Source organism: Gossypium hirsutum, chromosome A01, assembly GCF_007990345.1.
Source record: "Gossypium hirsutum isolate 1008001.06 chromosome A01, Gossypium_hirsutum_v2.1, whole genome shotgun sequence".
Classification (NCBI taxonomy): domain Eukaryota; kingdom Viridiplantae; phylum Streptophyta; class Magnoliopsida; order Malvales; family Malvaceae; genus Gossypium; species Gossypium hirsutum.
Window position 1 is genome coordinate 23,814,160 of NC_053424.1, and position 15,309 is coordinate 23,829,468.

Consider the following 15,309-nt stretch of genomic DNA (forward strand, 5'->3'; position numbering starts at 1 on the left):
TCAAGTGAATTACCTACTGTGATATTGTCTATGTTAGTTCAGAAATGTATGAAAAAGGGCTGTGATGCATATCTTGCATACGTACCAGATATAAAGGTGTCTAAATCAAAGATTGAATTAGTATCAGTTGTCCATGAATATCCAGATGTATTTCCTAAAGAATTATCGGGGTTGCCACGTATTAGAGAGGTTGACTTTTCTATTGAATTAGTGCCAGGAACTTCACCAATATCTATAGCTCCATATAGAATGGCTCTAACAGAGTTGAAAGAGTTGAAAGCTTAGTTGCTAGAGTTAATGGATAGAGGTTTTGCATGACCTAGTTTTTCACCCTGGGGTGCGCCAGTATTGTTTGTAAAGAAGATAGACGGGTCAATGAGAATGTGTATTGATTATCAACAGCTCAACAAAAGGTTACAATAAAGAATAAATATCCATTGCCAAGAATAGACGATTTGTTTGATCAGTTGAAAGGTGCAACAGTGTTTTCAAAGATTGATTTGAGATTTGGTTATTATCAGTTGCAAGTTAAAGACCCAGATGTGATGAAAACTGTGTTCAGAACGAGGTACGAACACTATGAATTCCTTGTTATGCCTCTTGGCCTAACTAATGCTCCTGCCATTTTTATGGATTTCATGAACTAGATCTTGAGACCGCATTTAGACAAATTTGTTGTTGTGTTCATTGACGACATTCTGATCTATTCACGAGATAAGTCTGAGCATACCGAGCATTTGAAGATTGTGTTGCAAACCTTAAGAGATAAGCAACCATATGCTAAATTCAGTAAATGTGAGTTTTGGTTTAGAGAAGTCAAATTTTTAGGGCACATTGTTTCAACGGAAGGTATTAGAATTGATCCAAGCAAAATTTCAATAGTTATTGACTGGAAACCACTAAGGAATGTATCCGAAGTCAAAAGCTTTCTGGGGTTAACTGGTTATTATCGATGTTTTGTAAAAGGATTCTCAATGATTACTACATCGTTGATCAAATTGTTACAGAAAGATGTGAAGTTTGAGTGGTTTAAGAAGTGTCAACAAAGTTTTGATCAATTGAAAGCCTTATTAACCGAAGCACCGGTATTGGTTCAACCTGAGTCAGGTAAAGAATTTGTGATTTTCAGTGATGCGCCATTGAACGATTTGTGTGTTGATGCAAAAGGGAAAAGTTATAGCTTCTGCCTCCAGATAGTTGAAGCCGTATGAAAAGAATTATCAGACACACGATTTAGAGTTGGCTGCTATTGTTTTCGTATTGAAAATTTGGCGACATCATTTATACAGTGAAAAATGCCATATCTTTACTGATCATAAGAGTTTAAAGTATATTAAGACTCAGAAAGATCTGAATTTGCAATAACGAATATGGCTTGAACTATTGAAAGATTATGAGTTAGTGATTGATTATCACCCGAGGAAAACGAATGTGGTTGCGGATGCTTTGAGTAGAAAGTCATTGTTTGCCTTGAGAGCAATGAATTCACAGTTGACATTATCCAATGATGGTTCGATCTTAGCTGAGTTAAAAGCTAAACCAGTATTTCTTCAGCAAATTTGCAAAGTGCAAAGGTGTGATAGTGAATTGCAAGCTAAAAGAGTACAATATGAGTCGACTAGTGATTCAAAGTATCAAATCGGATCCAATGATTGTTTGATGTTCTAAGATAGAATCTGTATACCGAAAAATCCAGAATTGATTCATAAAATTTTACACGAGTCAAATAGTGGTTGCTTATCAGTTCATCTTGGGAGTACTAAAATGTACAATGGTTTGAAACAACTGTATTGGTGGTTGGGTATGAAATGAGACATTTCTGAATTTGTATCGAAGTGTTTGATTTGTCAGCAAGTGAAAGCTAAGCATCAAGTGCTTTCAGGACTACTTCAGCCAGTAATGATACCTGAGTGAAAATGGGATAGAGTTACGATGGATTTCATATCGTGATTACCCTTGTCTCTGAAGAAGAAAGATGCAATTTGGGTTGTCGTTGATTGACAGAAAAAATATGCACATTTTATTCCGGTACGTGCTGACTTTTCACTTGATAAATTGGCTGAGTTGTATATTTTTGAAATCATTAGATTGCACAGGGTGCCAATTTCGATTATTTCGGATAGAGATCCGAGATTTACATTGCATTTTTGGAAGAAATTGCAAGAAGCTCTGGGTACAAAGTTAAATTTCAATACAGCTTGTCATCTGCAAACCGACAGTTAGTTTGAGAGAGTAATTCAGATTCTTGAAGATATGCTCAGATGTTGTGTTTTAGAGTTTGAAGGCAATTGGGAGAAATATTCACCTTTGATTGAATTTGTGTATAACAACAGCTTTTAATCGAGCATAAAAATGGCACCGTACGAAGCTTTGTATGGTTGCAAATGCCGAACTCCTTTGTACTGGACAGAGCTTAGGGAGAAACAGATTCACGGGGTTGATTTGGTTAAAGAAACTGAAGATAAAGTGAAAGTAATTCGCAAATTTTTGTAAGCAGCTTTAGATCGTCATAAATCATACGCGGATTTGAAATGAAAAGACATTGAATTTTAGATCAGTGACAAGGTGTTTTTGAAAGTGTCTCCGTGGAAGAAAATCCTTCGATTTGGTCATAAAGGCAAATTAAGTCCATGATTTATCGGGTCATATGAGATTATGGAACGAATAGGGCCAGTGGCATATCGACTAACTTTACCCTCGGAGTTAGAAAAGATTCATAATGTATTTCATGTATCGATGTTGCGTCGATATAGATCAGATCCATCACTTGTAATTTCTCCGTCAGAGATTGAAATTCAACCCGATATGACATACAACGAAGAACCAATCAGAATTCTAGCACGTGAGGTTAAACAGTTGAGAAATAAAAGCATAGCTCTCGTGAAAGTACTTTGGCAACGTCACAGTATTGAAGAGGCTACATGGGAACCCGAGGAAGATATGAGAAAATAGTACCCTAACCTATTCACTGATAAGATTTTCAAGGACGAAAATCCCTAAGGGGGGAAAGTTGTAATAGCCCGTTTTTAGTCAAATCAGAATAGTAGTTTTGGGACCACAAATTTGAAGTTGAAATATTTATTTTATTATTATTTTAACGCCTACAGTATGATTAAATGATTGTGTGAAAGTTTCGTTAAGAAATTTTATCATTTGAATGCTTAATTTGATAAATAGGACTAAATCGCGTAAAGTATAAAGTTAGTGTTCTCATAGCTAAAGGTGTTTAATAGCTATAGAACTTAAAAGTAAAGGTCCTTATATGGTAATTAACCCATTTATGGGATAGTGGATGATAGTGGCATGGCATTGTTGAAATTTTGAATTAGTAATAAGGTTAAAAAGGTAAATGAGTAATTAAGTTATAATTTAATAAAACAAAAACATAAAATTTGATTCATTCATCTTCATTAGCCGAATTTATCAAGAAGAAATAGCCATTTTTGAAGCCAGGGTTCGGCCAAGCTCATTTGTGCAATTGGTGATGATTTTTGTCCCGTTTTTAATGATTTCTATGTTTTTGAGATTGTTACTTCGTATTTTAGCTAGCTCGCACCCTAGATATTGAAACTGTTAAAGATTTATCATGTTTCCATTGTTGAATGCTTGAGTAATTTGATGATTTATGATAGATTTGGAAGGTTTAATGTTAGACTAATAGCTTTTGTAAAGTGATTTCTGACAAAAATGTCAAAAAGGGATTAAATTGAGAAAATGTGAAATGTGGTGATTAAAAGTGTGAATAATTTGAAAATATGGGCTGCTAGTAACATGAATTGAATTCGGTTAAGCATGGGTTTGTACTAAATTGCATGAATTTGCAATTTTATGTGATAAGGACTACATTGTAAAAAATGTGAAAGTTTAAGGGAAAATGTGTAAAAGAGCCCTAATGTATATTTTGGATTGAATTGAATAAATAGTTGATTAAATGAGTTAATTTTTATTATATTTAGATCAAGAAAATCGGAATTCGGATCGGGATCCGGGAAAAACGAAAGTTATCGACTAATTGACTTGATTCACCGTTTTAATATCTGAGGTAAGAACATATGTTATAAGCATTGTTATAATTATGCTTTTAATGCTTTGATATTGCATAAATTGTATATACGGGATTACAGTCATGTTTGATGATAAATCAGCTATATGTGGCACTTAGTGTGCGATTCAACATAGCTTCGGCTATATATGGCACTTAGTGTGTGAGATCGAGATAGCTTCAGCTATATATGGCACTTAGTATGCAAGATTGAGATAGCTTCGGCTATATATATGGCACTTAGTGTGAAATTTGAGACTATGTACGGAACTTAGTGTGTGAGATATCGAGTATTCAATGGTATTCCGAATATGTATGAGCTTGTTATGGATTCGTACAAGTATGTACATACATGGTATGAGCTTTAAATCGAAGAAGGTAAAAAGTTTGCATATAAGCATATGAATAAGAATGTGAAAGGTTTGTTAGCAATTATGAATTTCATGTTAATATGTTTAAATTGATGAATGATGTATTTGTGATTAGTTAAGTTTATATCATATGAGCTTACTAAGCTATAAAGCTTACTTTGTTTATTTTCCATGTCGTATAGTGATTTAAAAGCTAGCTCAGATTCAGAGATCGTTGGAGACTACGTCACACTATCCAATCACCATTTTGGTACTTTTGATCTCATAGTTTGGTCATATGGCATGTATAGGATTATGGTCATTTTGATATGTATCTTGGTAGTGAATTTTTCCATTTGGAAATGGCTTATGAATGGTTATGTTTTGGTAATGATGTTGGCCAAATGAATTGGCATTGTAAATGTCTATATTTTGCTTTGTATATATATATATAGCCATGGATGATTGTAATATAATGATTTTCGAGTTTTGTCGTGATTCTCGATATTTTGGTAAAGTTTTTAAAATTAGGTATTTGGTTGTGAAATTCATAATTGGAGGGTGTAAATAGGCTTATGGAAGGCCCATGTGTTGGCCGAAACCCGATAGGGTTTTTGAATTTTGGACTTAAGAAGTTAGGGGATTTGGATAGGTGGTCTTATTAAAAATTGTGGGTAAAATGTATCACAAATGAGCCTTTGGTAAAGTGGCTAAGTGATGCCACTAGGGAGATAAAAAGGTGGCGTGTAAGTGGTTTGGGGAAGACCTGGGTTCGATTCCCTATAATGGCAAATGTGATGTTAATTTTTATGCTTTGAGCATGCAGGAGTTGTAGCCGAATGGAACTCTGTGGGAGAGAGTTTGAATCAGTCAAATGCATGGATTAAGGAGTGATAAGAGGAGAGATTTTAGGGATTTGAAAGAGGGATTAGATTTAGCCGAATAGGGGGATTAGGGAGGAGAAATCGGCTAGGGGGAATTTGAGGGTTGTATATTCGGCATTAGGCTATAGTTGTGCCGATTTTCCTCTGTTTGAACACCGTAGAACCATTCTTTTCTTTTTATTTTCTTCTCTAACTGAAACTGCCACCCTTCCCATTCATCTTTCTCTCTTTTCTTTTTCGAAACCAGTCCATTATTCCCTTTTGCTTCATCTACTACTCCCTTTCTTATCTTCACTTTTGCCAAAAAGCCACAAAAGCCGAAACCTGTGAAGCTTGGTTGTGCCGATTCTATTGTTGACCAGCAACCTTCTTTTCTCTTCACTTTTTGGTGGCCAATTCCTTCTTCTGTCGAACTCTAAGTGGTACAAAGGAAGACGGTGGTAAGTATTCGTACTCTAATCGATCTAGTAGTAACTGTTGACAAAAGCCGAAACCCCTCTATAGTTTAGGGAGGTTGTCGATTTGAGATATGAGCCTTATTGGGCTTTTTCATTTGATTCTTATGGTTTGTGGAGTAGATAACTTTGGAGGAGCAGCAAGGCTTGGGGTATCGATTTGGATAACTTGGATCGAGCGTCGGACTCGGTGCAGGTAAGTGATCTATGGCCATTAGGGGGTTCTTTGGCCGAATATGGTAGGGTGGATTTTGGGTTTGATAAGCATGATTTGTACACTAAGTATGGTGATGGTTAATTGTAGATTGGCGTGGGAGACTTTGCTAGTGAACGTCACAAAACAGGTGTGTAACGAACCCTCTTTCGTAGCTTAACTCGATATTTTCTGAAAAGCCGAAATGCCGAAATTTTGGCATTTCGAGGACTTGTGAGCATGCGAACGCTCATTGGTTAGTTAGATTCACTAAGTAGATGATCGGGATCATTGGAACAGGTAAGTGAACGATTTTCGGCATCATGGTAAGTTGGGCCTCTAGGGGCTGAAATCGGGCCCAATGGGCTTCCGAGCCCATTTGGGTAAATTTGGTAAAAATTGGAATCTTGTCAGATTGCGCATTAATACGGCTTAGACCATTAAGGAGAAGGTCCAAATGGACCTAGATGACTAATTCGGCTATGTAGGGCCCATTAGGGGTTTTTGGCCCAATAACTCGGCTTCGCTAAGAATGGGCTAAAATCGCTATCAAAACACATGAAATTGTTAGTAACTGATAATGAACATGGAAAACCCTAATATTTGGTAGAATTACGAAATTACCCTTATAATATGAAAATGACTGTTTTACCCTTAGGTAAAAATGACCATTTTACCCCTAGGGTTTAATTATGAGTTTGATGCATGAGATTTTGATATATATATGATTTGATACGTTATGCACATGATATGTATGATATGCACATGATGTATTCATTTATGCATGGGTTGGGTTTATATGGATGGAGGAAGTGCAAAAGGGCTATGCCCCAGTTACCGAAAAGGGCTTTTGCCCCAGTTTATCAAAAAGGGCTTTTGCCCCAGTTATTAAAAGAGACTAGGCCTCCAGTTATATGATAAAGCAGCTATGCTGCCAGTGGAGAGTTTGGTTGGGTGGGTTGAGTTATTCCCCACATGGAGAGCTTGGTTGGTACGAGTGGAGAGTAGCGGTTGGTGGGTTGAGTAGTCTCCCCAAATGGGCTTTCGTATGTTCGTTGATGTTGCATGTATTATTGAAATGGGCCTATGGGCCATATTGTTACAGTAAAGGCTTCGGCCCAGTGATATGAATAATGAAAAAGCTTCGGCCCAGTGATATGAATAATGTAAAGGCTTCAGCCAAGTATATGTTAAGACTGAATGTGGGCTTAGGCCCGGCAGGCTGATATTGTTTTGGGCTCTGAAAGGGGCTTGTTGCACATTGAGTTTCCAAAATCACCCCTTTCCTTAACCTTGCAGGAGAGCCTTGATTTGGGGACTTGGAGCCGGAGGGGATTCAAAGTGGCCACGGTGATCGCTTTTGGGCTTTTGAAATAAGTGATTGGTTTTCTTTAGTTTACCTTATTTATTATTTATTTTTGGGTTGTAATAAGGTCATTTTAACTTTATTTTCTTTTCTGGGATTATTTTATTTTTAAATAACTTTAAACTGGTTGATAATAATTCAAATGGGCTAGACTTAGGACGCGTTTTCAAAATGATACTTGTTTTCAAAATAACACAACGACACGATTATTCGATTTATCAAAGATATCTACTCAAAGAAATTTCAACTCGTTAAAACCTAGAGTGGCAATGGTTATGGGCATGTCTAGGATTGGATCCAATTGAAGAGCTTGGTACTTAAGCAACCTTCATGGCTCACCTCCTCTGTTACGGATTCCTACCTGGTGCCCAGCCTCCATTCACTTGGTTAAGCTTAACAAAAGTTGGTTTTAAAGCGCTAAAATGAAACGTGGATTTTTAACTTCAATGTGGCACGTCGGATTCGGCCGTAACTGTAACACCTCTAACCCGTATCAGTCACCAGATTGGGGTTACAAGGTATTACTTGAACTAAATATCATTTTTTTAACATTAATACATGCACACACTTGGACTAACTTTTAAATCAAACTATTATTAATATCACATAGCCAATTGTAACTTTGACACAATCTAGTATAATATTAAAACATATAAACTTTATAAGTCAATATCTATATATATGTATTCAAAAACATGAATTACCCATATCAAGCCGTGAACATGTTAAAATAAACATATACATGTTCGGTTATAACTAAACTACTTTCAATGCCATATCACATATAACTCATTAACCTATACAACAATCAAAATTCAAATAATCCATTCAATATGCAAAGCAAAAATCGAATCAATCCACTTCATACATTCAAGTCATTAAACAAATTTGATACTCATAAAAAATATATATATACCACTCCACCATAACACATTGCTAATTAACCACAAAGAGCTTAATCATAATCCAACAAAATCGAATTTAAGCATGTAAGTTAAGCCATTTTCTCATGGCCTTTATGTACAATGCTATCAAAACAACAAAGTCTCCCAAAATATTATCCTATACATGCCATAATGTTAACTTAGGATTAACTAAGAAGGGGTACCAAAACGTTGCTGGCAAGTGTGATGCTTCGAAGATGGTCCCGAGTATGGAGCGGATCGAAAAGAAATCTAAATAAGAGACAAGTGAACACACCAAATGAGTTTTCAACTCAGTAAGTCATAAGCCATATAATACAAACAATTAGCTGAATATGTCGATCTAGAATCTAGAAAGGTTAATAGATTATCGAAATTATCAATTCAACTACTAGTCAAGTCTTACTGTTAACTAAAGGTATCATATAACTGAATACCTTAATTCCTTCCTGTAATATTTAACAACGATGAAATAGATGTATTCATGTACCTATGTTTAAATTTTCATGTCCCCAATTTCCTATTCGGACAATAGTTTTGCCCTCCATTCAGTTCCTGCATTTATTTTATCAACAACCAATTTCGCGCACGTAGTGCTCAAGCAAGGAAATTCATATCCATAGTACCATGTTAACCCGCACACATAGTGCCTTAGTAATTCACATACATATTGACATTCCAATACGCACACATAGTGCCATACAAATCCGCACACATAGTGCCATACAAATTCGCACATATAGTGCCATTCAAATTCGCACACATAGTGCCAAAATCATTTCGTTTAAACAAGTGATTTATTCAATTAACTAAGTATAATCGGTCACATGCCTTTCAATCAAAAGAATACATAAACGAGAGTAATTCTTTCACGATATGCATACACCAATTATGTATAAAATAACCAAGTTTAATTGCTTATAGACTTACATCGTTTTAGATGAAACGGTTGCAATCGGCTACTCGATATTCTTTGCTTTGCCCTTGCTTGATTCCCCTCCTTTGGGTTCTTGAGCTAAAATAAATAAATTAACTAATTTAATTACATTGCTAGTTAGTTATATCCCATAATATTAATGATTTCATATCATGAGAATCACACGGCTAAAATTTGATTTTTTTCACCTTAGGCTTTTAAGCCATTCGGCTATTGTTCACCTAAGACCACATTACTATCCATAAGCCAATCAATATTTCAATAAAACACCTATATTTATATATATGTACATACGGTAACCACTCCTTGCTAATTACTCACATATCTATATAAATTTAATAATTTCCATTTCATCTTATAACCATCATTGTTCAAGATATTGAATCTTCAACTAAAGTTTATCTAATGTCTCAAGGCCGAATGCATATAAATTTTTAGCTTACATATAAAGTTTATACTTTAAATAATTTATTCACATACTAACAAGCCGAATATCATCTTCACTAAACATTTAAACCATAATTCCTTAACAATCTTTTCACTTTCGGCATTATCACTACCAAAATAACAATTGCACATACTTTGTCATTTAACACAAAGTTTCAACACATAACCACCTTGACCGAATACTTCTAAAAACTATCAAAAGCTCCACATTTGTTCATACCATCATTTAAGTTCACCAATATCTATTTAGCTCGCTCATTTTCACCTTTCTAATATTTCTATCCAAAACATAAAAACACTATCTTCTTAGCATTTATCCATTATAACCGAATGCACATTTTGTCACCAATTCAAAAGAAATTCACATATCGGTTATAATAAGAGCTTGACTACTAACTAAATTTTCATAAAATTTAATAAAAATAACATAAAATCCTACCTTAATTAACCCTTAAGATGGCCGAATGCCCTTGACATTTTCCTTCTTCTTTCCCTTATGTTTTCGGCAATGAGGATGGAAGAGAAACATTCTATTTCCTTGTTTTTATCACCCCCCACTTAATATATTATAACTTATTTTATATTATAACATATTTCAATTATATAATCTATTATTATAAAAAGCATATAATAATTGTATGCCAACCCCACTACCGTACCCATAATTTAAAAAGGTAAAATAGACATGCAAATCCACCCTTTTAGTAATTCAACAAAGTAATCCCTTGGACATTTACCTACCACATTTTTAAAGTTCTCAAACAAGTCCTTTTTTTGCTAATTTTACGTCCAAAAGACAAAATTAAAATACCAAATTTTCAAACATATTAATTCAGTCATTAAGCAAATAAAATATATGCAATTGAATAAAAAAATAATTTTTATGACTCAGTTTTGTGGTCCCGAAACCACATTCCGACTAGGGTCAAATTAGGGTTGTCACAACTCTTCCCCACTTAAAAATTTTCATCATCAAAAATCTTACCAGCAAATAAATTCGGATAACGTTCTTTTATAGAGTCTTCGAGCTCCCAAGTAGCCTCTTCTACTCCATGTTTGACCCATAATACTTTTACTAAGGAAATCTTCTTATTCCGTAATTCTTTCACTTCTTGAGCTAAGATACAGATCGGTTCTTCTTCATAGCTCAAATCAGATTGAATCTCAATTTCAGATGGATTAATTATGTGCGATGGATCAGATCTATAACGTCGAAGCATCGAGACATGAAAAACGTTATGAACCTTTTCAAGTTCAGGGGGTAAAATCAATTTATATGCGACTGGCCCAATTCGTTTGGATATTTCATACGAACTGATGAACCTCGGACTCAATTTTCCTTTACGGCCAAATCTAAGCACCTTTTTCCAAGGTGAAACTTTAAGAAACACTTTGTCTCTGACCTGATATTCAATGTCTTTTCGTTTTAAATCCGCATATGATTTCTGACGATCTGAAGCTATTTTCAGACTTTCACTGATTACTTTTACTTTCTGCTCAGCATCTTTAATCAGATCAACTCTGAAGATTTTACTTTCATTAAGCTCAGTCCAAAACAACGGTGTACGGCATTTACGACCGTACAAAGCCTCGTTAAGGTGCCATCTTAATGCTTGATTGAAAACTATTATTGTAAGTGAATTCAATCAAAGGCAAATATCGTTCCCATGAACCACTAAACTCAAGGATGCTACATCTCAACATATCCTCGAGTATCTGAATTATCCGTTCGGATTGACCATCAGTCTGGGGATGAAAAGCGGTGCTAAAGTGCAACTTGGTACCCAAAGCTTCTTGCAATTTCTTCCAAAATCGCGACGTGAATCTCGGATCTCTATCCGACACAATAGATATAGGTACCCAGTGTAACCTTACAATCTGAGAAACATACAATTCAGCTAGTTTTTCCAGTGAATAATCCATACGTACGGGAATAAAATGAGCTGACTTTGTCAGTCTATCAACAACAACCTAGATCGCATCTTTCTTGCTTAACGATAATGGCAACCCAGATACAAAATCCATCGTAACTCGATCCCATTTCCATTCGGGTATCATGATTAGCTGAAGTAACCCTGAAGGCACTTGATGTTCCGCTTTCACTTGTTGACATATCAAACACTTCGAAACAAAGTCAGAAATGTCTCGTTTCATACCAAGCCACCAAAACTGACATTTCAGATCGTTGTACATTTTCGTACTACCCGAGTGGATTGACATTCGGCTACTATGAGCCTCGCTCAAAATCATCGAAATAAGTTCTGAATTTTTTGGAATACACAATCGACTTCTGAACCTCAAACAATCGTTGTCGTCTATCTGAAACTCTGATTCCACATTAGAAGCACATTCAGCTCTTTTAGCAACTAATTCATCGTCGACTTTCTGAGATTCATGTATTTGATGAGTCCATAATGGTTTGGCTTTCAATTCTACTACTAACATATTATCAGATGAAACGGACAGATGTACATTCATTGCTCGTAAGGTAAACAGTGACTTGCGACTTAAAGCATCGGCAACCACGTTAGCTTTTCCCGGGTGATAGTCAATGACAAGCTCATAATCTTTCAACAACTCAAGCCAACGTCTTTATCGCAGATTCAAATCTCATTGAGTCATCAAATATTTGATGCTTTTGTGATCCGAGTATACATGACACCTCTCTCCAAACAAGTAGTGTCGCCATATTTTCAAAGCGAATATGATGGCAGCTAATTCGAGATCATGGGTCGGATAGTTTTTCTCTTGCAGCTTTAACTGCCTCGACGCGTAAGCTACAACTCGACCTTCTTGCATCAATACACAACCTATTCCAAGTAAGGATGCATCACTGTATATGACAAACTCTTTACCGGATTCGGGCTGCACTAGCACTGGAGCTTCAGTCAAATAAGTTTTCAATTGATCGAAACTTTTCTGAAATTTTCCTGACCATTCAAACTTAACATCTTTTTGAAGTAGTTTCGTCATTGGTGAGGCTATCATCGAGAAATCCTTTACAAACCGTCTGTAATAACCAGCAAGTCCCAAAAAGCTCCGAACTTCAGTAACATTTCTCGGAAGCTTCCAATCGAGTATGGCTGAAATTTTACTCGGATCAACTCGAATACCCGATACGGATACCACATGTCCCAAAAAGCTAACTTCTCTCAACCAGAACTCACATTTACTGAACTGAGCATATAACTGCTTATCCCGTAAAATTTGCAACACTAATCTCAGGTGCTCGGCATGTTCGATTTCATCCCGCGAAAAGACCAAAATGTCGTCAATAAACACAACTACAAACCGGTCCAAATATTGTCTGAAGATCCGATTCATCAAGTCCATAAATACCGCAGGGGCATTAGTGAGCCCAAACGGCATCACTAAGAACTCGTAGTGACCGTATCTCGTTCTGAAAGCAGTTTTAGGTATATCTGAGTCTCGGACTCGCAACTGATAATAACCCGATCTCAAATCTATCTTTGAAAACACTGAGGCTCCCTTCAGCTGATCAAATAAATCATCAATACGTGGTAACGGATATTTGTTCTTTATTGTCACTTTATTCAATTGACGATAGTCGATGCACATTCTCATGGTTCCGTCTTTCTTTTTCACAAACAATACTGGTGCACCCCAAGGTGAGAAACTTGGTCGAGCGAAACCTCTATCCGTCAACTCTTGCAACTGAGTTTTCAATTCTTTCAATTTCGTTGGTGCTATATAGTATGGGGCTATCGAAATTGGTGTAGTCCCAGGTACAAGTTCGATGCCTAACTCTACCTCTCGAACGGGTGGTAATCCAGTAATTCCTCAGGAAAAACATCTGAATACTCACAAAAAACTGGCACTGATTTTAGTTTCTTTTCTGACTCTTTGCTATCAAGTCGTACGCAAGATATGCTTCACACCTCTTTTTCACATATTTCTGAGCCAACATCGAGGATATTATTGCTGGCAATCCGTTTAGGCCAGTAGACTCAACTCGGATTATCTCATTATTTGCACATTTCAAATCAATGGTCTTTCTTTTGCAATTTACAACTGCATCATGTACAGTCAACCAATCCATACCGAGAATAACATCAAATTCATTAAACGGTAAAAGTATCAAATCGGCTGGAAAACAGGAACCTCAGATTATTAGGGGGCATTTCTTACACACCTTGTTGACAAGTACATATCGACCCAAGGGATTCGACACTCGAATTACGAACTCAGTAGACTCAACAGGTAGAGTCTTACTAGACGCTAATGTTTCACATACATAAGAATGAGTTGAACCAGGATCAATTAAAGCAAGCACACTAGTACTATAGAGAGTGAATGTACCAGTGATAACATTAGGGGAAGATGCCTCCTCTCGTGCACGGATGGCATAAGCTCTGGCAGGAGCACGAGTCTTAGATCGAACAGCCATATCGAAAGTCCCTCTCTGACTACCATCCCTGCCTCTTGTATTTCTCGGTGGTCTACCTCTCGTCGTTGTACCACTCGATCTCGCACTTTGCACCTTATTTTTCTCATCAGGTTTCGTGCAATCTCGAACAAAATGATCTCGCGAACCGCATATATAGCAGGCTCTATTAATAGACTTACCCTAACATTCACCTACATGTCGTCTTCCACACTGTGGACATTAAGGTTTTTCTTGCCGATTGTTGCCAACACTAGCAACCGAAGTAGCTCGAGAGTCCATTGATAGTCGCTCCTTAATAGAAATTCCTACAGTCGTCTTTGATCTGTTAGTATCATCTCTGAACTTCTTTGCAGCCAAAAAAAAAAATTACCCGCCGATCTTTTACGAAAGTCCCTAGCTTCATATTCAGCTTTCTTTTTCTCCTTTCCAAGCTCTTCAACTATGCAAGCTCGTTCAACCAGTGTTACGAATTCCTTTATTTCTAGAATACCCACCAGCAGCTTTAAATCTTCGTTCAATCCCTCTTCAAATCTTTTACACATGGCAATTTCATCAGCTACATACTCCCGAGCATAACGACTAAGTCTTACAAACTCACGTTCATATTCAGATACTGTCAACTGGCCTTGTTTAAGCTCCAAAAATTCTTTGCGCTTTTGATCGATGAACCGTTGACTAATATACTTCTTATGAAACTCTGTCTGAAAAAAATCCCAAGTAATTCGTTCCTTTGGAACAATCGAAATCAGGGTTCTCCACTAATAGTAGGCTGAATCTCGTAATAAGGATATTGCACACTTTAGACACTCATCAGGTGTGCAAGACAGCTCATCAAAAATGCGGATGGTATTATCAAGCCAAAACTCAGCCCTTTCAGCGTCATCAGTAACTGTGGCTCGAAATTCCTCTGCCCCGCGCTTCCTTATCAAATCAACAGGAGGTTTACTCAGCCTTAAAGGATCAGTAGCTGCTGGTATTATAGGCACCAGAGGAGGATTATTTAAATTCAGAAATGGTTGAGCAGCCGGGTTTGTTCGGGCATATTGTGCAACCCACTCATTCATCATGGTAAAGAAGGCTTGCTTAGCCCCATCATCTTGATTACTCGCAGATGGTTGAGGTTCAACAGGCGCTGTCCCTTGCGCGGGAGCAGGCGCTACACTCTTAATGTCATCCGCTAATGCTCTCTCCGGAGTGGATTCCATTTACTAATCAAAACCACAATTTCAACCGTCAGTAGTCATCACACTATCATATACTAGCATTATGGCATGTATAGCTAGACTCACACGCACTACGGTAGT